Below are 24,412 nucleotides of genomic sequence, written 5' to 3' on the forward strand. Positions count from 1 at the left end.
CGTCTGCAGCCTTGGAAGTGAGAGGACGGAGGGAAGTCCCAGGTTCCTGGGAGGACTGTGAAATTTGCCCCAACACCTGGGCAGCTCGGGAGGGACAGCTGGGCCCCGGGGAGGGCTCCTGGAGTCCCCAGGGACCTCATGGCGGGTTAGGACAGAGGCCTGCTGGGGTCATGAGGATGAGACTCATGGGAGCAGGACACTGGACTGAGCAAAAGGGTCCCCAGCTTGTCTGTCTGGTGTGGGCCTCTCCTTGGGGCCCAGCCTAAGAGGCGGTCAGTGCCAGGACCGTGCCTCCTAGGAGGGCCCCAGAGGGTGGCCTGAGGCACAGAAGGGGGTATAAAAGGTTGGCGGTGGGGGAGAGAGGGCAGGCAAGCAGGTTGGACAGTCAGGAAACGAGCTTGACTCCTCGGGGTCCCCCCGCAGAATTGAAAACAGGAACACAGGTGGGTGAACACCAGCAGCAGCGTCACCCGCAGTGCCCCCACCGGGGGGGAACAGCCCAGGTGTCCATCCACAGAGAAGAGGGTCAACCAATGTGGTCCATCCACACCACGGAATGTCATCCAACTATTTTAAAAAAGGATCACTGACCCAGGCTGCACCGTGGACAGGCCTTCAACGCCACGCTGAGTGAAGGGAGCCTAACACAAAAGGCACACATGGTGCGACTCCGTTCATGGGAAACGTCCAGGACAGGCAAATCCACAGGGACCAAGTCGAGACCGGTGGGGGCGGGGGTGGGGGCAGGGGAGGCCGACTGATGGGCGTGGGGCCTCCTTTGGGAGAACAGAATGTCCTGGAAATTGAGGTGGTGGCTGCACACCTGTGAGTGAGCCCCATGCCACTGAATTGCACACTTTCAAATGATTTTACGTGATGTGAATTTCACCTCAATAAAAGTAAAGAACTCAGAAGTGGGGGGGGGGAGAGGGGAGGGCGGGGTGGGGGGCGCGGCCGGCCGAAGCTGACCTCTGACCCAGATGCTTCCACCCAAGTCACTCCTTCTGCACTGGTTTGAAAACCTTAGAAAGTGACCCAAACGCTGTGGTCACTCTGGCCGCGGGCTTGGGCCGCCTCCCTGCTCCCGGACGTTGGCCGCCGAATCGCTCGTCTCCAGGGAGACGGGGACTTTTAAGCGCAAGGAAAATGACTTCAGATTCCTCGTGCTCGTTGCCAACAGATCTGCTCGAGAAGTAACAAAATGTTTTCTCTCAAAAGAAACCAAAGTCCTGGGGGGAGAAAAAGCCATGGGGATGACACTAATTTAGCCGCATGAGCAGACGTCATTCTGATGTTCCAAGCGGCCGGCGGTGCCTTTCTGACTCGTGGGACCCTCTCAGGGACGGAACCGCAGAGCAGCAGCGGGCGCACCCCTGCCCCACCCCGAGGCCTGAGGCCGCCTCGGTTTGGGAGGACGCCCCCGTACCCCCGGCCCCGGCTGCACACGCGCTCGCTGGAGGCGGCGCGGGGCCGCAGCGCGCCCCCCGGCCGGCAGGCCCGACGCCCGGCCCCCGGCACGGCGAGGACCGCGGACGCCGCGCGTGTGCAGGCTGCCGGGCAGAGCAGGTCGTGCCCCCTCCCGTGCGGACCCACCCCAGGGCTCCTTTTGGGGCTTTTGTGTGCGTGTGTGTGTTTTCTGTTTGAATTCTACTTCCCAAAACTCCTCACCTGCGGGAGGAAAATCAACGCTTGAAGGGCGTGTTTAATTTACTGGCCGAGCAAACAGCTTAGGAGAGAAAGGTGGTGTTTCCTGCTGATTAAAGGAGCGCTGTGCCTCGCGGGCCTCCACCCCCACCGCGGTCACCGGGGTTAAGTGATTGCCCGAAGCCGCCAGGAAAGCCCAGACTGGTTCTGCTGCGCCCACTGCCCGGGGGCGGGGCTGGGAGGAGGCCCGAGAGTGTGCAGAGAGCACGTGGAGAAAGGGGGTGCCGTGAGCCGCCCCTGAGGCCCCACAGCAAGCCGCTGGAGCCCGTGCACAGGACAAGCAGACGGCCGCCTCCCCGGGGACCCTGAGCCATCTGCCCTCGGCCATGTGCTGCAGCCAGGCGGCCCTCGGCGTCGGCCAGCTCAGCAGGAGCTCTGGGCCCCGGGCTGGCGGTCCTTTCTGGAGAGTGGGTGTCGTGGCCCCTGGTCCCTGCCCCTGCCACTCAGGCGTGTGACGGCTGGCACAGTCCCAGCAGGTGCTCTCAGGACGGCCGGAGTGCGGTGCCACGAACGCGAGCTTTGTATGACCTTGGAAACACAGGCCACGTCACCGTGTGTTATTTACTTGTCGGGAGACCGAGGACCTTCACTGGGGTTTTTAGGCTCAGGGTTCACAGCTGAGTCCATCAGCCCCCCAGGTTCTTCCGGGAGACCGACCCCAATCATAAATGCGGGGGTGGGAGGGGTGCAGGCGGTGACGGGGCGGGAGGAGGGCCCCGGCCCCGGGGCTCGGGCCTGGGCACACCTGCGGCACCCTTGCTGAACTTCGTGCCCAAGCCCCTGTCACACACGGCTCACCCTGTGAGTGGTGGCCACCCGGTCTCACCAACGGGTCAGAGGCGTGAAGGGCCCCAGCTGCCCCCGGCGAAGCCCCTGTAGGCTGGGTCTCCTTGCTCCTACCGCTGCAGCCTTGTCCACCTCTCGCCCAGACCCCCGAACTGAAGGCACCCCGCCACCCCCAGAGAGCCGCATCCAAATGTCGAAACTACGGCCAGGATTTCAGGGGCTGGAGAGAGAGGGTGCGCAGCCGGCGGCGGCGGAGGGTCCCTCGGTAGAGTCCCCGTGGGCAGACGGCCCCGCTGTGGTCCGACAAGCGGCATCTCGAGGGGCAGGACCCGGGAGTAAAGACCACAGGCCCTTCCCCGAGCACCAGCTCCTGGCTGCTCGCAGCCCGGGGACCGGGTGGATTTCAGTCTTGGTCGACGGCCAGGGGAGCGTGAGGGGGTCCTCTGAGTCAACACGGGGCTTCCTCCGGTTCCTCCCTCACAGTGTGGTGGGCTTTTTAGGAGAAGCCATTAAACCGTGCAGGGCGCCAGCGGAGGTAACAGGCTGCCCCAGGAGCCGGGAGTGAGTGGCTGTGTGGGAGACAACACGTGTGAGTGTGTGCGTGTGGTGATGTGGGACGCACGTGTGCCCATGTGAGTGCGCACACGGATGAGTCTGTGTGTGAGAGTTGGCCATGAACCCTGACAACAGGCCTGAGGCGGGGGCGACATTGCTGCCCTCTGCCTGGAGACCTCTGAGAGGAAGGGAGGAGAGGGTCCCTCTGCGGCCGCCCCCCCACCGTCTACGGGCCGGGAGGGGCCCAGGGGGTGTCCCAGTGCAGCCTGCGGAGACGCGGGTGTCATGGTGGACGTGACATCATGCGTGCCTCCCAAGACTGGCCGCTGCCAGAAGACGACGCTTCGGTGTTCCTGCCTAAAAGCCCACAGATGCTAGCATTCCAGGGCAGGTTGTCAGTGCTGGCCCCGCCTCCAGGGAGGGCGCCGAGGGGTGCAGACCCCGGGCGGTGAGCAGGGCTTAAAGGGGACCACTCAATCTGCCCGAATCTGGGCCCTTCCTGGGAGGCTCCGCTGGGCTCCTTGGACCCTGAGAGCTGCTGGAGGCACCACGCGGCACCTCAGGAGGGCCCCAGGAGCCGGGAGGCCAGTCCTGAGGGAGGCCCACCCGGCGGGGCGGGCAAAGCGGTAGCAGGGCCGGCTCGGGCCCGCGGGGGACACGAGGGACCAGCAAGGTACAGTCAGGCCCGACGGGCGGGGCCCCAGAAACGGCCCGGCCCGCCCCCCTGTTCCCCCAGAGCACCTGCCTCCTGGGCAGCCCACCTTAGTGACGGCGAAGCAGAGGCCCAGGGAGCTCGCGCGCAGTCCCCAGCGAGGGGCAGAGCAGGGGGAGCCCCCACCCCGGTAGCCTGGCTCCCTGCACTCAGAAGCGTGTGCCAGCCCTGTCCCGGGGCCCTGGTGCCCAGACTCCAGCCCCCGGCTGGCAGGCTGCCCTCCAGAACCACCGGCTCAGAGGGGCTTCTCATTGGGGTGGGGTGCTCCTCGTCACCCCACGGCCACCGGGGCAGAGACGCCGGGCACAGGACACGGTGTGCTCGGAGGAGGCCACCTGGTCACTTTGAAAACGGCGCGGAGGTGAGTTCTGCCCGATGCTGGCTGGGCTTCGCCCCACAGACGCCAGCAGAGCTTCCTTCCGCCGCGGGCCCGCACCTGTGAGACGCCCCCTTCCGCCCCCAGAGGAGAAACACCAGCCCCACGCGGGGGCAAACCTGAAAACCCCTCCAGGCCTGGTTTTCTTTCTGGCTAAACCCTGTCTCACCCACTCATCTGGGTTTGGCAATGAAGGTGGGCGTGTGAACCCGTGGGGAGTGGGGCTGTGGAGGCTCAGGGACCATCAGGCTGGCCTGGAGGAGGCTGGCCTGGGGGACGAGGTGGCTTTACCTGTGGGCCCGCGCGCCCCCCGCCCCCGCCCCCCGCCGCGACAGCCTGTCCGACGGTCCTCATGGGGTCAGCGGGTCAAAAGCAAGTTGTCCTCTGCTGACTTGATGCTAAGGGCATCGCTGTCCCCCACATAGGGGAGAAGAGGCCCTCAGAAGAGAGAGGAGCAGAGGGGCCCCTGGGAGCTGCCCAGGACGGAGCCTCGGGCCCCAGCTGTGGCTCCCGAGCCAGCGGCTGTGCTGGACGTGAACTCGGTTTGCTGACAGAGCCCTCACGGCAAGGACGGTCTGAGGCTGACTCCGCCAGGCCCTGCGAGGCCAGCTGGTCCTGTGCCCTCGGCCTTCGCCCACTCCCCATGGACCTGGGATGCTCGGCCCTGCCCAGTGAGGATGCGCGGGCTGACAGCCGCCTGGCCCGGGTGGCCGCCTGCTTCCTGGCTGCACGGGTCCGCCCTGCCCTCCACGGCTGGCCGGGTCACCGCACAGACCCAGAGGCCCCGCCGCCTTCCGGAGCGGAGACCTTCTCCGTGTAAATTCGAATCAACGCGCCCTTCCCGGGCAGCGCTGGCAGCCCTGCGGCGGGTGGTGTGACGGCCAGGCCCAGGCACGGGGCTCAGTTTCTTCCCCAAAGCTCCTGACCAACACATCTCTCTCTACGAACGTATTCGGGGCTGAAAATTGTCACAGACGTCCTCCCCAGTCAGGGACACGCCCTGGTCAGGTCGGGCCGCTCTCCAACTTTTCAAGCCACCCCCTTGCTGGAGCCCCACGGGTCACAGAGCAGGCCCCAAGCCGGGAGCTTCCCTGGCAATTCCACACCCAGCGACCTCTGAGCCCGACCGCCCCGGGCACTTGCAGGGCTGCAGTCCCTGGGTCCCACCCAGACCCGCCCGACCTGAGCCTGAGCAGGACTGGACCAGCCTGGGGGGGAGGGCCCCTGGTGGCTCAGCCAGGGTGAGGCGTGGCCTCGTCCATCTGAAGTGCCCACGTGGTCACAGTGCGTGCCGGGGAGACGGGGCTCAACCCAGAGGGACCACCGAGTCTCCTGAAATCTTCCAAACTGTACCCGCAAACCTGGACCAGCACCCCATCCACCACTTCCTGACGCATCCCAAACAAGTCCGAAGACGGACTGCTTAGCAGGAGAAAAGCGACCCTCATCACACTTCCGTGACCCCCTCCAGCCTCACACATGTTTGTTTCCAGCAAAGGAAGGAAGAGGTCCTGCTGAAGCTGCGTCCCGGCAGAGCCCGGTCCAGGCCCGGCTCATCCCAGGGCCGTGCAGGGCTGTGGGGGCTTCCAGGGGGCTTCCCGAGGCTGGGAAAGGGGCCAGCCCCAGACCAAGCTGCCTGCTGTCACTCAAGAGGTTTTTGGGTGAAATGGGCCACGCACGGCAACAGTATGTCCACGTTCCTCCCTCCCTGGGGTCGCCAGGAGGGAGAGAACCCACTGACCGTCCGGGAAACGCTCTGTCGTGTCTCAGTGCAACCAGGCCTGGCCACGCCTCTCACGTGTTTTCAGTTTGAAGCCCCCTACGTAGAGGCCGCTGGGCACGGAGGCGGGGCCGCCAGGAGGGGCCGCCCCCCCCCCCGCCCCCCCCCCCCCGCCCCCGGTCTGTGTGGGCCCAGGTCTGAAGTCCTCATCACATCGACCAGCAGCAAGGACCCCAGACCACAGCCGCTCTCGGGGAGAGGCAGGCTAGAGCACCGCACGCCCCAACCCCCAAGGCCAACCGGAGGTTCAACGGCCAGGCAGCGTTCGGTCCAGCAGGCCTCGCAAAGGCAGTATCTAAAAGTTATAGTTCAGCTCGGTTCAGCTTATAAAAGAAACGTGGCAGTAGAGGTGAGCCCGGTGGGGGGACAACGCCCCCGTCACAGCTCGAAGACGGGGGGGGGGGGGCAATCCCTGGGCGGCTGCGTGGCCGCTCGGTTCTGGAACTGTCCAGGAGAGCCTTTGAAAGCTATCAGGGACCTAGAGGTGGGCCCGGTCAGAACGCTGTCTCCTCTGAAGTTCTGCTGGCCACTGTGTCCCAGGAGGTGACGGGGCCCAGGGAGCCAGCTGCCAGCACTGTGGCTGCTCTGATTCTAGCCAAGGCCGCATAAGGGAGGCAGAGATGCGACTTTGCCCATTTTGTACATCATGGAAGGGAAGTTCAGGGAGCAAGAACTTGCTCAAGGCTGACAGCTAGTCAGGGCTCAGCTGGGAGCCTCTCAGACAGTCATGATCCTAAAGCTCTCAGACCCTGTATTACACAATTCAGTGTTTCTCACTGCGGTGAGAAAACACCTTAAAAAGTGTCTGGCATTTAGTGATGGCCTTCCTCATGTCCAGAGAGGATACACAGGAAATGAATGGATAAATTTATGGGTGGATGGATGGGTCAGTGGGTGGATAGATGAGTGGGTGGATGGATGGACAGATGGATAGGTGGATGAATAGATATGTAGATGAACAGATGGGGGGACGAATGGAGAGATGAGTATGAAGATGGATGAATAGGTAGATGGATGGGTGGCTGGTGGATGGATGAATTAACGGTGGATGGACGGTGGATGGTAGATAAATGGATGGGCAGGTGGAAAGTGGACGGATGGATGGTGGTTGATACTGGATGAATGGGTGGGTAGACGGATGGTAGACGAATGAAGGATGGTGGACAGTGGAGGGATGGTGAATGATAGATAAATGGATGAGTGGATGAATGGCAGAATAATGGTGGATATTGGACCGTGGATGGATGGATGGTGGTTGGTGGCAGATGAATGAATGGGTAGATGGGTGGTAGAATAGTGGTGGATGGTGGATGGTAGATGGATGAATGAAGGATGAGTGAATGGTGGCTGGTGGCTGGATGGTGGATGGTAGATAAATGGATGAGTGGACGAATGGTGGATGGACAGTGGATGGATGAATGGGTGGATGAATGGTGGATGGACGGATGGGTAGATGGATGAATAGATGAATAGATGGATGGATGAGAGGGTGGATGGAAAGATGAGTAGGAAGATGAATGAATGGGTAGATGGATGGTGGATGGACGAAGGATGGGAGGATGATGGTAGATGGTGGGGGAAGGTGGAGGGACGGTGGGGGGATGGAAATGGTGGATGGTGGAGGGATGGGGTGGGCAGGACAATCTGGAGGGCAATTTTTAATGAGATAGGTGGAAAGAGGAAACCCTCACCCGACTTGACTTTCCAGCCCTGAGGGTGAAACCCCGTGAACAGGAATCCTGAGTCTGGTTAATCTGAGCCAAGACTCGGGCTTGCCTGGCCCAGCCCCCAGCTCCTGGAAGAGGGCCGCCTTCTCTCCCGCTGCGCCAGGTGGCCTGCCTGCTCCAGCATTCGCGGGTGGGGTGGCACATCTGTGATTCTGGGGTTCAGCCGCAGGCCCACCTGGCCCTCTCACCTTCCACCTGAGCCTTTTTGGAGAAACAAGGTGGGACTTTGGTTCCGGACCCTTGTTTTACGTCCTGAACCCAGCGGGGAGGAGTGCCGTGCACCGTGCCCCCCGGAGACCCCCCACAGTTCCCCACACCCCAGAGCCTACAAAGGCCCGTGATCTGTGACTGTCACGAGGATCATCTCAGCCACTGCTGGGAGCCGGAGAGGGGAGACAGAGGGACGGACGGACACACTCAGTTGAGCTGGGTCTACGGAAGCCACCGGATAAAGTGGTGAAATGAGATGCTCTTATTTCGAACTGAAGATTTCTGTGCAGACACTTTTCTGTCCAGTGCAACAGGTGAGGGGACATCCCCTCCTCAGTGGACGGGCTCTCGGGCCGCAGAGCCACTTCGGGAAACGGTTTGCTCGAAAGAGAAACTTGGGGATTGTCCCCCAGCCTTTAATCAACCACAGCATGCGGTGGCCTCTCCCCCGCCACGGGCCTTGGCTTAAGACAGGAACAACGCGCCTTCACTCCAGGACAGCCTGCCGGGAGCCGCGCCGCCCGGGTCCCGCTGCCTGACCAAGCTGCCCGGACTGTGGCCACCGCCACACCGCTGCTCGCCGGCTCCCCGCCTCCGCCAGCGCCCAGCAGCGCCGAGCCGAGCCCAGGGATCAGCACGGCTATCATCACCAAAGCAGATTAACAGCGCCGAGGAAAGACGTTCCCGCAAACATGCTGAATATTAATACTAGTCAGTGGCTGTTCATATCCCCAAACCCCCGCCGGGGATCTGGCCCACAGGGACCAGAGGGCAGCGCGTCCCAGCTGTGGGGCCGATGGGGCTGAAATGCCATTAGGGCCTGGGGAGGTCAGGGTGGCGCCGCCCGGCGTCTCTCTCACTGGCCCAACCCCTGCCGCCCCTGCAAGGGCCCGAGGTGCGGAAACCTCCCGGACAAAGGTGCAGCCCCCACCCCCACCCCCCGCCGCGCCCCATCCCAACGAGACAGCGGCACGCTCCTGGCCACTGCCACAGGCAGGCACTTCTTTTGTGTCAACCAGGGAGCTGGCGCTGGCGGATGCAGACCCCTGGCTCGGCGGGGGCCCTGCTGGCCTCACTGTCTGCTGTCACCAGAATGTCACCGGGGTGGCTCGTGCAGCTCCCGAGGCTGTTACGGCTCGAACTGCGTCCCCACGAAAGATATGGTGATGCTCCAACCCCCCGTACTTGTGACTGTGAACTGATTTGGAAAGAGGGCCTTTGTGGCTGTGATCACACCAAGATGAGGTCATCGAGGCGGCCCTGGCCCAGTGGCGGGTGTCCTGATAAGACCAGGGGGACGAGACACACAGAGAGACGCTCGGGGGAGGAGGGCCACGCAACAGCGCAGGCCTCCAGCACTGTCTGCTGCTTTAAGGCCCCTGGTTTGGGGCACTTTGTTGCAGACACAAAGAAGCAGGTGCAGAGAGCAAGGCTGGAGGGCCCTGACCAGCGGCAGAATGTGGCCCCGGGGCTGCTTTCAGCCCCCAGGCTCCCCACCGGAAGCCCCCGCCTGCCCCTCTGCTCCTCGTCTGTCCGCAGCACCGAGGAGCAGGTCACGGTCCACCCGTCTCGCGGGTGAAGAAACTGACACCCAGAGGAGGAAGGACCAGGCGAGCCCTCTGCTGGGACTGGGGCCTGAGCAGGGGCCCCCAGAGCCCGCGGTGCGGCCCGTCCTGCAGGCGAGTCTTCAGCTGCTCGCCGGCCGCTGCCAAGCTCAGCCGACCTCAAGGTCAGAGTCACCTCCCTGGCCAGCCCGCGGCTCTGAGAGAACTGAGAGGCAAGACAGGGAACCAGGAGCTGCTCCTGTCCCCTCACCGCTGCCCCCACCACTCGCAAGGCAGGCGGTGAGCCCTGGGGGGACCTCCCACGGACCCCCGCGCCCTCCTCAGGACCCTGCCAGCAGCCTGGCCCCCACGCCGAGGGGCTGCTCAGGGACACCCCACCCCAGACCCCCACTGTCCAGCCGAGCTGACGCAGGGCTGCGAGGGGCTCTGCCTGCAGCCCAGACCACCTGGCCCTACTTAAAGCCAGCGCATTATTCTAAGACGATTATTTCCCCGCGCGATGCTCAGGGGACGGCGGCATGCCTATTTCAGGCCCCGCACCCCCTATTTCCTCACTGCCTCCATCGCCCCGGGCAGGCTCTGAATGACTCGCGATGCCACTGTAATTTTTATCAAGGCTTGTTCCTGGTAAAAAGCCTCTTTGTTTCAGAGAGATGTGATTTGGCCTTTTTTCTTCCTCTGCTTTTATTCCTTGGTTAATATACCACTTCCCCAAGCCCCCGGGGCAGCGAGGTAGCCCACGGATTGCTCAAATCTCACTGTTTTTCTTCTAAATCACAGCTGACTCACCCTGGCCCCTGCGCTAAGCACTGTGTGAGCTGGCGGCCAGTGGGGGTGTCCCTCACGCACCAGAGGGGTCCCGGGCCCCAAGACCCCCTCCGATATCGAGGGAGGTGGACGCTCCACACCATCCCTGTAACCTCACATCTGGCAACGCCAGTGTGCTTTTCAAAAAACTGAGATAAAACACACACAACATAACATTTACCACCTCAACCGTTTTCAAGGGCACAGCTCAGGGGCATTGATCACGTTTCACAGTGCTGTGCAACCAGCCCCACCGCCACCTCCAGAACCTTCTCATCTTCCCAAACTGAAAATGTCCCCACGAAACACTCACTCCCCGCCCCTCCCCAGCCCCCGGCCCCCACCCTCCTGCTTCCTGTCTCAGTGACTCTGACTCCTCCGGGAACCTCACAGAGGTGGGACGGGGAAGGACTGGTCCTTCTGCGACTGGCTTACTGTGCTCAGTGGGTGGTTCCCGAGGGCCACTCATGTAGCAGGTGTCAGAACCTCCTCCCTTTTTAAGGCTGAATGATATTCCATTGTGCAGGGGGACCACATTGTTTTGTTTGTTCGTCTGACGACAGACCCTGGGGTTGCTCTCACCTTCTCAGCAATCGTGAGGAGTGCTGCTGTGAGAGCAGGCATGCCAGGATCTGAGTCCACGGTGCTTTGAGCACCACCAGAACCCCCCAGAAAGAAGGTTCTCACGGGCTGTTTGCCCAAAGGGAAACTGGCTTCCCGCTGTCGGCCCTCACCCAGACCCCGGGGTCTCCCTCCCGCGCCGTCCTGACTGACTCTCGGGTCCTACAAACACAGACAGGCTCTCCTGCCGGTAAGCCTTGGATGCTCTCTGGACCTCAGCCCCCAAGCCCCGTAAATGGCGGGGTGTCCAGCCCGCCAGGAGGTTCAGAGAGCCAGCGCACACACCTGTGAGGACGCCGCTCCCCGCACGGTCACCGTGTGATTGCCAGGTGGCCCCCAGCCTCGTGAGGTGCACCACGGCCCCAGCCGTGCTCACGTGCACCTCTCAGACGGTGGGGACCCCATTTCGCTGGAGGGGGCGGCCTTGGAGGCCCCCCAGAGAGTGGGGCTTTGCTCTCTGGGGCTGAGGGTAGCCGGGGGAGTTGGGATCTGGGGACACCTCATCCAAGATCGGCTCTGGGGGACGTGGAGACGGGGGTGGCCTCCTCCACTGGAGGGTCCTCCGGCTCCTCTCCGGGTCAGCCAGCTTTGCTGAGGCCGCAGGGCCCGAGGGCCATGGACCGAACAGGTGGAGGAGGAGGAGCCCAGAAGGGGTGTGGCTTGCTCAGGCTGCGGAGGGCGGCCTGGGCAGGATGCGGGTGGGGAAGGGACCCCAGCACCCACAGGCACACTGAGGGACGGCCACCTCTGCTGGCTGCGGGCCAGCAGGGTGCAGAGGGTTTGGGGGGGACGAGGCCGAGGTCCCAGGGAGGCTTTGCAGGTGGGCCCTGGGGGCTGCCACCAGAGCAGGACATCCAGGGCGGCTCGGGCTCTGGGGCGCGTGCAGGGGAGAGGATGCGCCTGGTGGTGTCTGCTCTCCGCCGTGTCTCCTCCCATCTGGGCAGCACTGCTGAGGGAGAACGGGTTACCCCTGAGCAAGCACCCTGACACCACTCTATCTGCGGGCATGGTTCTCTACTACTCAGTTCCCACCAGCCCCGCTGGGGGCTCCATTCATAGGCCATGCAACTCAGCACGCAAGCAGACAGGCTGTCCCAAACAGAAATGGCCCAAGGAAGAGAGCGGGTGGAGGGTGCCTCCCTGGGGTCCTGGGCTGCAGGAGGGGCCAGGCTCCAGGCAGGTGGGCAGGGGAGGAGACGGGCCTGCTTAGACATCATCAGCCAGGCATTTGGGAGGCAAGATCCCTTCCTCCTGGACGTCTGCTTGGCGGGCTCTGCTGCAGACAGAGGGAGGTTGGGCCTCCCAGCAGCTCTGGCTGCTCAGAATAATTGGGCCAGAGGAGGGATCCGCAGTGTGCATCTGCCTCCAGCCCTGGGGATGGGGTGGCCAGTGGTGGGCAAAGGTCCTCCGCCCCTGCCCTCCCTCCCCTGAGGCTGCCTAGCTCCCTGCCCTGCCCTCCACCCTGTACCACCAGGAGTGGGGAGTTGCTCAGGCTGAGCCCCTTCAAGGCCCCTCGGAGGCCAGGACTGGGGACTCAGGGCCACCCGGGTACCCCACAGGAAAGTACTGCCTTCTTGTGCGTCAGCTTTTGGGGGGCCAGGAAGACCCTCCCTTTGTTACCGCACGGTCCCCTAGTTCCCTCTGCTCCCCTCCCTAATGCTGCAGACAGGAGGGACGAGGGGTCAGCTGGGGGCACCCCGTCCTCTGGGCCAGAGAGCCTGCGGCAGCCACAGCCCCTCTCCAGCAACCCCACAGCCTGCAGACCCTGGGAGGGGTGCCCACGTCTCCCACTCCCCCCCAGAGTAGCCTCCAGCTTCAGCCACCACCAACCCGGCACCCACCCAGGCCCCGCCGACCTCTTTCTGTCCAGATAAAGACATTTATAGTTTTAACCATCAAATAAAGTGCTCGACTCCGCCAAGCCCGACCCCCAGCTCAGCCACTCCGCAGCTTCATTTAGCAGGTCAGTGGTGAGGAAAAAAAAAAAAGAAAGAGAAAAAAATTCATTAATTTTTATTAACAGGGAGAGCCATTTGTTCCCTGTGACAATATTTGACTTGTCGAAATGATTTTCACCTCTGCCATGAGGTGGGCACTCTCCACATACATCACCCGATTACGCGGCGTGCGCGGGCCGCAGTCATTAGGCAGTGAATTAACGACGGTCCCCACCACTATTAATCACCCTGACAAAGGCGTTAGCGCGCTGCTGACCCGAGCGCGGCTGGCCGGGACCCGCCGCCCAAGAGCGGCTCTGGGAGGCGCCAGGGGCAGGAGCCGGCTCCCGGCCCTTCCCTCCCGCCCCCCGAGATCCCGCCTTGGCCCTCGGTTTTCTTCCTCGGTTGCTGCTTTACTCTGTCACCCACCTCGTCTGGGCGGTGGCCAGCACCAGTGTGCCTGCCCGGAGGTCGGCACCAGTGACCCTGCGTGTTCCCCGAGACAGCCCAGCATCGAGGCCCACTGTTACCCACTTTACAGATCCGGAAACTGAGGCGCTGGGAAGCCAGACCTGCCGCAGGGGTGGCTTTGGGACTGAAAGCCAGGTCTGATGAGCTGCGGCCTCTGGTCTGGCTCTGAGCCCGGAGCGCAGGTCCCCCCGACTCAGACGGGCGGGTGAAATGTGCAGACCTCAGACGCCTGACTTTCATGAAGCTGACTTGCTCCTGAGGTCCCAAACTTGGGTTTTCTTGATAAGAATGAGCAGGAAAGTCTCTCCGTGCTGCGCCAAGTGCCCCCACTCAGATCAGGACCAAGGTGGGAGAGGACTGTGTCCGAAGGGAGGGGTCTGAACGGCAGGGTTGTGAGACCCCGAGGCAGGGACATCACAGACGGGTCCTGGGGGTTTCCGTCTTACGCGGACAGCTCAGCTCTGTGACCGCAGACCCACCGGCAGCAGTTGTGAGCTCCCCCAAAATGGTCCCATTCCAGGTCCTTGAACCCAAGGGGTTGGCCACCGGGAGGGGGATGGGCAGAGGGCGAGGGCCGCTTCCCAGGCTCGGCGTTGGCTGGACGACGCACTTGCAGAGATGACAGGGCCCACCTGTCAGAGTCCGAGTGGGACCAGGGACACGACCCCTGCGGGGCACTTGTCCCGGGCGGGGCGGTGGCAGGTGGCCCAGGAAACACCAGCCCCCACCGCTCCCCGACACCACTTCAACCATTTTGGCACGTTAATCCAATTAATCATCTCTACATTTTAAAACAATTTCTTCCTATTAACCCAGCCGTCAGAGCTGTATTTCAGTGGGGTCTCAACCAGAGTTTGGAAGCACACGGTGGGGGCCGGGGGGTGGGGGAGGGGATCGCTCCCCACCCATTTGTCTTCTTTCTCTGGACTTCTCATTTTTTATGCTTCAGCAAATTTCCTAATTTTCCTCATTAGTGACTACTTCACACATCTCGACAGTCCTTCCACCTGTTCCTTTCACGGTGGAGCTTGCGAGCTGTGGCGTGGCCCCTTGCTCACTTACGTGACGCCCGCGCTGCTGCCCGGCAGACGTGGGGTGAGGGCGCAGAGGGCTGGCACAGGTGGCACCTTCCGTGACTCCAGCGGCTCACCCAGCCGCCCGCCCCTAGCACCAGCTTGACCCCCTTGGTGACAAGGACCTGCCCCACCTCCTCCTGCCTCCAGGCCCCCAGCAGGACCCCCGGTTCCTGGCGGTGCATGGGGTTTCCACAACACGAGTCCCTTCTCTTTTAAGGAGAAGCCACAGGCCACCAGTGACGCTCTCAGGGGCTGTATCCTCGCAAAGGCCCCGTTTAACGAGAGCCTGGCCTGGAAGGCAGCCAGGCACCTGGCAGCTCATTTGCGCCGGGTCCACCGTGGGCCTGAGGACTCACTCCTTCTGAGAATTATCCAAAGGCACTCTTGGAAAGCTGCAGAGTACCCACCACTGCAACACCTGGCCCATGGCACCTGGAGTGAGCCTCAGGGCGCCTGCAAATAACCCCGTGACGTGGGCCACCAGCCACGTCGAGAGCGCGGACAGCCTGGCTTCTCAGCAGTCCTTGGGAGCTGTTTCTCGTTACTTGCTTGCATCAATTTGATTTTCTCTGCTAAGTGGAAGGTTGTGGGAAAAGCTGGGTTTGGAAATCCATGATTTCCTGGCAGTTAATGAATTTCAGCCAAACGGAAAGCAAGGTGAGGCTCTACTGCAGCCACAGATTCAGACACAGGAAGGACCAGGGGCAAAGAGGGGGCCCCATCCTGCCATTCCGGCCCCCCTCGGAAGCCCTCAGAAGACCCTCTCCTTGGCATGTCTCAGCTTGCATCTAACAGAGTATGCAACACACCTGTGGTGCAGCCACAGGGAAGGGAAGCTGGGTCCATACTTGTGAGTCCAGGTGAGTCCCTTCCCCTGAGTCCAGGTGAGACCCCATCCCTGAGTCCAGGGGAGCTGCATCCCCGAATCCAGGGGAGTCCTATGCCTGAGTCCAGGGGAGTCTTGGTCCCTGAGTCCAGGCAAACCCAGAGAAGCCCACTGCTCAGCCCAGAGGAGCTGCCGTTTATGGGCCCCGGGGAGGAGGGGTGTCACACACGGTGCCTGCTGTGGCACAAGTCCTTTCTGGGAGGGACTGAGCGGAGCAGGGACCCTGGGGCTTCTGCCATGGACGCTAGCAGGTCTCGAGCTGTGTCCGAGCGTTTCCTCATGTGCTGGGCCACCTGGCAGAGGCGCAACCCTTCCCCGCGGTGTCCCAGAGCCGAGGGCTGGTGGGGGGCCTCTGGAAGGTAGAAGCCCCGCCTGCACAGCCGGGGAACAGGCCCCCAGTACCAGGCACGTCCCACAGCCCATTTCCCAGGGCCTCCCCCCACCACGGCCAGGCCTGCGCCGGGCGCCACTGACCCTGGGCCGCGACCTCATTTCTCCTGCAGTTCACCTCGCTCACGCAAGCCCCGTCCAGGCCACCCGCTGCCACCAGCGCTTAGCTAGCAATTCCTCACGCTTCAAATCCGTCCTTTGCAGACACACTTCACCGACTACACAGCAGAAAAGTTTTCTGTCCGCTCAGCAGATTGCTCGTGGGATTACGCGTCGGCCAGAGGCGGGCCGCGCGCAGATCTCCAATTTGAAGAGGGAAGCCTCTTCACGACACAGCGGCTCCGGCTCCGAGGCCCTAACCCGCGAGGCCCCGATGGCCCACGTGCATGAAAACCATTGCGGGAGGCTGTCAGCCTCCTCCCAGGTGACGTTACTTGTGTTTCTAAAAATTAGAAACCAGCCAGCGAAGTTCCTCCATTTAAAGAACCCTGTCTTCACGAATTGCCAGTCACGCCGTCTGCCAACCCCAGGACAACCTAAAATTATTCCGAATCGCTTTTCAAACCTTAGAAAACCACAAAGCAGAACGACCTCCTGCGTTTGTCGCACACCACACTTAAGCCGTGGGCCGCCCGTCTGCACGGCCGAGAATTCGGGGAGTCTGTAGAAGGCATGGGTGGCGGGGTCTGGAGGGCGAGTGCCACCACCACCACAGACATTCATGTCGCACGGAGTGTCAGAGGGGACGGCGAGCAGTGGGCAGAGAGCGGGGAGGTTCCCGGGCACCCACAGCTCCCTTGTGTGGTAGGAGCAGAGGCCAGGGTGAGCAGACCCCTCCCCAGGGGCCCCGGGGAGCACGGCGCCTGGGGTGGGGGGACAGCTGGATGAATACTTGTGGTGGTGGGTTGAGCTGAGTCCCCAGACTCACATGCTGGGGTCCTAACTCCCAGCATCAGAAACATGACCTTGTTTGGATGTAGAATCATTGCAGATGTAACTGGGTAAGTTAAGATGAGGACTTTGGGTGGCCCTAATGCCACAGGACTGGTGTCCTTATAAAAGGGGAGATTTGGACACGCACCCAGGGAGATGCCACGTGCTGGCAAAGCAGAGGTCGGGTGATGTGTCCACAAGCCAGGGCACCCCGAGGGTCACCAGCACGCAGAGCACCAGGGTCCTGGGGAGAGGCCGGGGCGGACCCCCCGCGGGCTCAGGAGCAACCAGCCCTGCAGCTTCTGGATCTTGGACCTCTGCCTCCGGACGGGGGAGGGGGGCCCTGCCGTCTGAGCCCTGGTCTGGGGCACTATGTGGAAACTAACACAGCCACCAGTCTCACTGACAGACTTTGCTTCACAGCTTCTAACTGAGCACCTGCTTCGCCCAGTGGTCAGGAGACTCGTTCAGGCCCTCAGGATGGACAAGGGGTTTGGGCACTCAGGGTTATGCTGAGTGAGAAGGGCTAATGTTTCTTAAAAATCCCCTCCAAATCACGGGGCTGGGGTCTTCCAGGAGCACCCACTTCCTAAAGCATTCGAGGAGCTGTGTTTACAGAGCCCGAAGCCCCCTGCGTCTTGGAAAGGTGCTGCCCTGACCCTCGATCCTTAGTCTCCCGCTGCTGGGAGTCCCAGAACATAACACGAGGACCATCTAGTTTCTGCCTCATCCCTGACTCTGAAGGTCGAGGGACAGCAGAGCACAGACCCTGCCGGATGCTCCGACAAGCTCCTCTTTGTCACGCGTCCAGGACCGTCCACCCGCTGCCGTCAGGTCACTCCCTCCTGGACCGCTGCGGCTGTCAGTCCTAAATTACTCCCTCCCCAGGGGCAGGGTGATTCCCATCTGAGCAGGTCCAAGCAGGCCGCTCACAAAACCCAGGGAAACCAGAGATGAGTGAGTGTATAGAGCCAGCTCCCTGGTGCTCTGCTCTTGGCGGAGTTCAGATACACTGTTGCATCTTAAAAACACAAGCCAGCGCATCCACAAAGACAGAAGATAAGACAGAGGGGCTGGGGGTGGGGGAGGCGAACGGGGCTTCCTGTTTCACAGACGGAGTTTTTGTTGGAGAAGACGGAAACGTGTGGACACAGCGGTGATGGCTCCACATGCGGGAATTAACACCGTGAACTGCACGCTTCCCGACGGTTAAAATGACAGCTACACCCTGCTGTCTGTTCCACCGCAGCTGAAAAGGACAAACAAGCCGGTTCTGGGGAGGCGCTTCCCCCAGCACCCCACCTCGTCCGGCGGGCTCTCCGTCTCCTCCAGAAGAAACTCTGCTTCTTCCCCAGGTCGCACTCCGGCTCCATCTCCTCCAGAGCGAGGACACGTGAGTGGGGACAAATTGAGCACAGGGTGACCGCATGGGACGGTACGGGATGCTGGGCACAGGCAGGGAAGGCTCACAGACCCAGGCGGCTCCCCCTGGGCCCCTCCTGGAGGAGGGAGACCCCTCCACCCGCCCCCGAAGAAGTCGGCCGGCCCGGAGCTCAGTGACAAAGTGCCTTCTGCGTGAGGGGACAAAGGGCACAGCCCAGGAAGTGACTTTAAACCTAACTGTTCCCACGTCTTTTGTTCAGCGTCTTCGGGGTGCCTGGCAGGCCTGCTCACGCTGCATCGGTGGAAACCACACCAGGACCCACGTCTGCGATCTCAGGCTCGCAGGGGGCCGCCCTGGCCGTGAGGGGGGGCGCGCTCCCGTTTTCCAAGACGCCGAGAAAACCCCCACGCAGATGTCTGCTCTCTCAAGAAAGCGGGCTCGCTGACAGCGCCCCCGGGCCGCGCGGGCTGGGGTTGGGAGCCATCGCTCCGACCGGCCTCTGGCAGCCGGGCAGGCAGGGGACACTTAATTGTGGGCCCGCTCGCTGGCAGGAAGCCCTGCCTCCTCCAGCCGGCAGCCAGCATGATAATGAGACAGTTTCTATGGAAATGAGCTTATAACTATTCATTTTCTCCCCATTCCCGACCCATCCACAAAGAGGTTTTCCAAAATGACCCCCGTTTTCCTACCCCCAGCATGTCCTCACGCCATCGCCGGCCGGCTAATCAGCCTGAGGAGAAAGGAGAGGAAGCGCTGTCCTTTGACGAGATGTGGGAAACCCCTCGGTCTGCACTCGGTGTGCCTGTGACCAGCACACAAAGAACCCCGCCGGCCCCGCGGCCAAGTTTCCAACGGACGCCTCCCTGAGCACTTTGAGCGGTCGTGTGCGTCTTCTGGTGAGGGCTGGAGCGCTCCTTCGCCATCTTTTGAGAAGCTCTGAAAACGTCGTGTTCTCTCGGGACGTTCCTGGCTGGCCTCCCTCCTGCGTGTCCCCCTCACCTGGGGTGGGGGTCAGGGCACTGTCGAGCCCCCCCCCACCCCAGGCTGTCGGGACTGGAGGAGGGGCCAGTTTCACCACAACTTCTCTCCCTTTGAGGGTTTTGGAAAGTAGAGGGACCACATCGTCACAGGGAGAGGGAAAGTGAAAGAGGGAAGCCACAGACCCACAGGGGCTCAAACCTGGCCTCTTCCTGGCCGTGTGGCCCCCGGGCGGGCCCCTGACCTCTCTGGGCTCCGCTCCCCCATCCGGAAGTGGAGGTGGGCAAACTGAATTGGGTGATTCCAGCCAAGCTCTCAGCATGGCGCCTGCAGAGAGGCCTGTCGGGTCATCGGTAATTATCAAGGTCTTGTCATCGCAGGGCCCGGCCTGAGGACCCTGACTGGGAGGGCGCCCTGACCTAGGCTCTGTCCCGAGGCCTCCCCTGGCCGTGGGCACAAGGGAGGGGGACACTGTTTGCTCTGTGGGCCCCGGGGACTCTCTGCCTCCTTCCCTCAAGTCCTCCTTGCTCCAAGTGGGGCGCGGGAGGAGTTCCTTCAGAGTCTCTGTCCCTTCGCGTCCTCCAGGTGGCCACGCGGCTGTGCATGCAGTAGGCGCTGGCGGATGCGCGGGGGATTCATTAGGGAGGGAGGTGTTTGTGGCCTGACGCCTCAGGCTGAGCTGTCAGCACTTGATTTTGAGACCGGCTGAGCACTGGGGACCCAGGATGCCGGGTGGGGGGTCTGGAGTCCCACACTGGCCCCTCGCCTCCTCCCCAGCCTTCCAGAAGTCCTGAGTGCGGGTCCAGTCTCACCCGGGGTGGACCCCAGCAAGCCCCCAGCTCCACGTGCTGAGGAGGGACCCTCGGCTGCAGGAGCCGGGAACTGCCGGCCGCCGCGGCCAGGCCCTCCCCGAACACACATGAAAGGGTGCAAAGGCCCCAGCCTCGGGGTTGGGTGGGGGTCTCGGCAGATAAAAGCACCGGACCCCAGTCAGTCTGGAACTGCAGATAAACAACAGGCAAACTTCCAGTCCCTTGCCACGTGGCTGGGTACACGTGGGGCGGGGCCCCAGCTCCTGCGACCGGGGGCTAACTCTCTGCGATTTTTAAAGAGAAGTCTTTAATGAACCTGTACACCCAGATCCCGTGCCCACCCGAAAGACAGGCGCACCCCTCGGATCAGATTGCCAAGTGGTGGCTTCTCTAGCCCTGGGGGGCAGCGGGACGCCTTCTCGGCTTTTAATGAAAATACCTGTTTTATAATTTAACTGACAGCAAAAAAAATGGAAAATACCAGTGGCTTAGGTATGGGCTTAAAAAAAAGCTTTGAAAATTGAAATGCCTCTCATTTACATAATCATACTACATTTTTAACAGAAATAAGTTTGAAGATCCAAATTGGGCCTGGTTCCCTCTTTGGGAGGTAGCCTCCTTGAGGACTGGACCCGAGTTTTATTTTGTCTTGTGTTTTCGCCTTTGCTGCAGTCACGGTGCCTCAGGGTGATGGAGAATGTGGACCAGTGCACAGAGAGGCGGCCCCTCTCCCCGTCCTGAGACCCTGGCTGGCGGTGGTTGTCGCCAAGTCACAGCGGGCAGGTTTCGCTGCCAGAGACTTGGGGCGTTATGACCTCAGGTCACATGCTATGTGTATGAGGTAATTTGCACACGTGTGTCTGTGTGCATATATGCACGCATGGCCACACACACAAATTACGTAATGTATACATCGTGCAATTATACACATACATTTATATATAAAAGATGAGCACACACGACTGAAAACACATGCCTAGTGTTACCTCTAAACTATGGGATGTGAGATTCTCATTTTAAAAATGTCTCTCTTTTCTGCGATGAGCATGCGTCATCTTTATGATTTATAATTTTACACATTTTATAATTTTTATGAGTGTATCATTCCATAACATGTTACAGTTTCTGTTAAACGTGTAGGTGGGAGAATGGAGTTCTCCACGCTGAGGCTGGTGGGCCCACCTCGGCAGGGGGCCAGGCAGGAGTGGGCGCTGGGCCCCTGGCCGCCCTGGGGGTGTCCTGCAGAATCACCAGCGGGGAGACTGCCCACCGGGGGTCTCCCGGGGCCACCTTGGCTTGCAGACAAGTCGGAGCCACCACACAGCCTCCCTTACACAACAACTGCTGGGCGTCCCATCCGGGGCGGTCCGCCCCGGGAAATCCAGGAGGTGTCAGTTCAGGCTGCACTAGTCTGTCCACGGAAGAGGCCTGAGTCCCAGAGTTGCCTGTAACCTGTGAGCCCTGACTTCCCTGCCATCTCCGACTCTCTCTGTCAGCCAGCATCTCTCTTCTGCGCAGGCGGACCTGGTCCCTCCAGACAACTAGACCCAGCTGAGTCTGGTGTCGGTGTGCCTCCGAGTCCCCTCCCCACGCTGCTCTATTTCCAGGGGGTCACAGCAGGGTATGGGGCCTGGGGGTAGCGCTGCCAGATAAGACTGTAAACATAATACATAAAACATAGTGGAGACAATAAAAAGCACACAGTACTGGGGCGCACTCCTACTGAAGGACTGCGTGCTGCTTATCAGATTGAACTGGCAACCCGGCTTCTCCCCCTGCTGCTCCCAGCCCCGCTCCCCAGGGGTCTGAGGGTTTGCTCGGGCTCAGCCATCACTGAGGGATCTCCCTTTGTACTTCCTGCTTTGAGAGCCCCTGTCCTGGGACCTCAGCCTGGGAGGCTGGATGGCCGCGGCCGGCTCTGGCGGGCCCTTGCCTCTCAGGTCCCTAGGCTGCTCCTCCTGCCCAACCCCAGTCACTGCCCAGAGACTCGGGGGCCTAGGGCGCGACACCACGTGCAGACTGCACGGCGTCGGGCCTCCAGGTCCCCCTCTGACACTCTGGGGACTACTGGGCAGCTGGAGACTGTCCCGGAGCTGACACGCACCCCGGGGCTCCCGGAGGCCACGTGGATGGTGCAGGGACCCCATCCATCCATGATCCGCTGGGGCAGTCTGGGGCTCTGATGGAGGCTCTTGTCCCGGGTGCCCTGGGGCTGGGAGGAGCTGGGGTGGTGGGCCCCACTGACCACAGGAGCACAGGGCTCGGCGCGGGTCCAGCCCTGCCTGGTTTGCAGAAAAATCTCCCAAGACAGGTTTCTCTTCCCCCTCCTCTGTTCCCATCAGTTAAAGCCCATCCAAGTGCCGAGCTCAGCTCTCACCGCGAGGAGGGAGACACTGACAAGCAAAAGCCTCCGACCACACGCATCTCTGTGCCTCTTTTGGGGGGGGTATTGATTTGAGTTTGGGCCAATTCTTCATTTTAATCATGGTCATCGACCTCAACGGACCTGGCCACGAAAGTAGGAGCAATGGCCACTCTTTCTCTGCAGAGAGAGACTCGTGAGGGTTCGCCACAGAAATCGTCTCGATCACCGCTCCTCCAGGAATCGTTGCCCCCAAAGTCACCCAAAATCAAATGGATCGCTATTAACACACAAACCGCCCCCACCAAACACGCCACCACAGCCTGCCGCCCGGAGCCCGCCGCCAGCCCGGGCCCGGCCCCGTCTGCTGCTGGGCAGCGGGGCCCTCGTTCCATCACGGCCCAAGTAGGTTATCTGAATAGATGGGAGAGGAAATCAAGCAGATATATTAGTGCTGCCGGATATTTGTCATCTCTCTGTCTCTCCTTCCCCAGGAATATCGGTGATGAATTTGCAAATGGTCCTGGATTATGACAGAGCGTTTTCTCTCTTCCTTATTTATCCCTCCTCCGAGCACCTCGATCAGAGGCCACAGTGACAAATGCATGAATAAAAGGCAGAGACAATATTTGAGCAATGAGTTGTAAATCTCCTTCTACGCATTATTAATTTAAGGAAGTCCATTACACCAAGCAGCTCTGCAGAGAAAGACGAGGGTCAGGCAGGAACGGCTGCGCACCTGAGGGTCAGAGAAAGGGAAGGAGAAACTCAGCTCCGCGCCTGAGCCAGGGTCGGGCTGGTCTCTCCCCAAGTCCCAGGAGCCTTCAGCCACCGCGTGTTATTTACATAAAAGGCAAAACATTTGCTCCCCAAGCCAAGCACACTTTGCAAAGTGCTGCTTGCAATGGCCGCTTTCTTCAGGAGCTGGGAAGGCGAGGCCACGACGGCTACGGATGCCGGGGGTCCAGAACACCCTGCTGCTTTCTGGAGGGAGGAAGGAGGGGGCCGAGGGAGGTGCTCAGGGCGGGAAGCAAGCGCCGGCAACAACGAGGCACAGGGCCGCACTGGGCAGTCTGGGCACAGCGACACCACCACACCTGCTAGCCGGACAAGGATGCCGCGAGCCCGCAGCCAGGGTCCTTCTGAGACGGCGCGAATCGGAGCGGCAGGCACAGTGGCTGCGGCCGAGCCCCGCAGCCTGGTTTTCTTCCCCTGTTTTACTCTCTTTTAAAACCTTCCAAGAAAGGAGCTGCGGGCCCCCGTCCCACCACCTGCCTCGGCCTCCCGTTGAACTGTCGCCCAGAGACCCGGGAGCAGTCTCTCCCAGGGACTGTCCTGGGACATCTGCAGGGACGGCCACAGCCCTGCAGCTCGGGGTCCCTGGAGAAGAGCCAGGATGGCGGGAGGTCAGCGAGGCTGCCAGCCCGGCTCAGGCCAGGATGCCGGCTCCAGGGCTCCGGACCCCACGTCTCAGAGCTGCGAGGGGCCATCAGGGCGCCGGGTGGGAAAGGAGCAGCGTTGACTGCGAGAGGTTGATGGCGTCAGTGCTGGGAGAACCTCCCTTCACTCCCATGAGTGCAAGACGCACTTCTGTTGTTTGCGGGTTTTTTAACAACAGATTTTGGGTTTCTTTTTCTTTTGCTAAGATTGATTTTCCAGCAGTTTTCGTAAGTGCTTCTGCTCGGCCCTGCCCGGCTGCCCTCCCCTCACTGGTCCCCTGACACAGGGGAGGGAGGGTGGCCTGGGGGTGTCGGCCTGGGGGTGTCGGCTGAACCTGCACCCCATGCCCTCCTTGGTCTCCCTGTGTGGGCTTAGGGGATGCCCTGGCAGTCAGCATGTGCCAGGCTGGAGGACTTGAGAACACTGAGGGCCCCGCTGGGACCCTGGGGGACATGGAAGTGGGGAGCTGGGAGAAAGCCCCTGCAGACCACCGGAACCTGGAGCCAGGGGGCCCCAGGAGGGCCGAGTCCTGGAGCTGGGCGGGGCCTGCTGCTGCTGGCTGAGCTGCAGCCCCCTGACTCTGTCCCACGTGTCCACGTGACATCTTCCTCCCCGAAGGGTCCAGCTGCTTCTGTAGAATGCACAGTCTGTCCCCTCCAGTAAATGCCCACCCAGTCAGGACAAGAACCCGCACCAGAAAGTGTCCATCCTTTCAAGGGAGAGTGTGCCAGCCCGCAGCGACGGCCCCCATCAGCCCACTGAGGGACACGGTGGTGGACAGCCACACAGATTCTAATGACTCATCACAACCAAAGTCCTGGCGGGTCCCGGTGACAGAGCACAGCAGCTCGTGGGAAACCAGCAGCCCAGTGGGACACAGTGGCTCCAACATCAGAAACC

At 61.6% G+C, this 24,412-nt stretch overlaps 1 protein-coding gene across 5 annotated transcripts in view; it reads right to left on the reverse strand.

Moving 5' to 3' along the window:
* PRDM16 (PR/SET domain 16) overlaps positions 1–24,412 on the reverse strand; it is a 309,339-nt gene that overhangs the window by 207,366 nt on the left and 77,561 nt on the right. The window lies entirely within an intron of this gene.

Source organism: Camelus bactrianus, chromosome 13, assembly GCF_048773025.1.
Source record: "Camelus bactrianus isolate YW-2024 breed Bactrian camel chromosome 13, ASM4877302v1, whole genome shotgun sequence".
NCBI lineage: Eukaryota > Metazoa > Chordata > Mammalia > Artiodactyla > Camelidae > Camelus > Camelus bactrianus.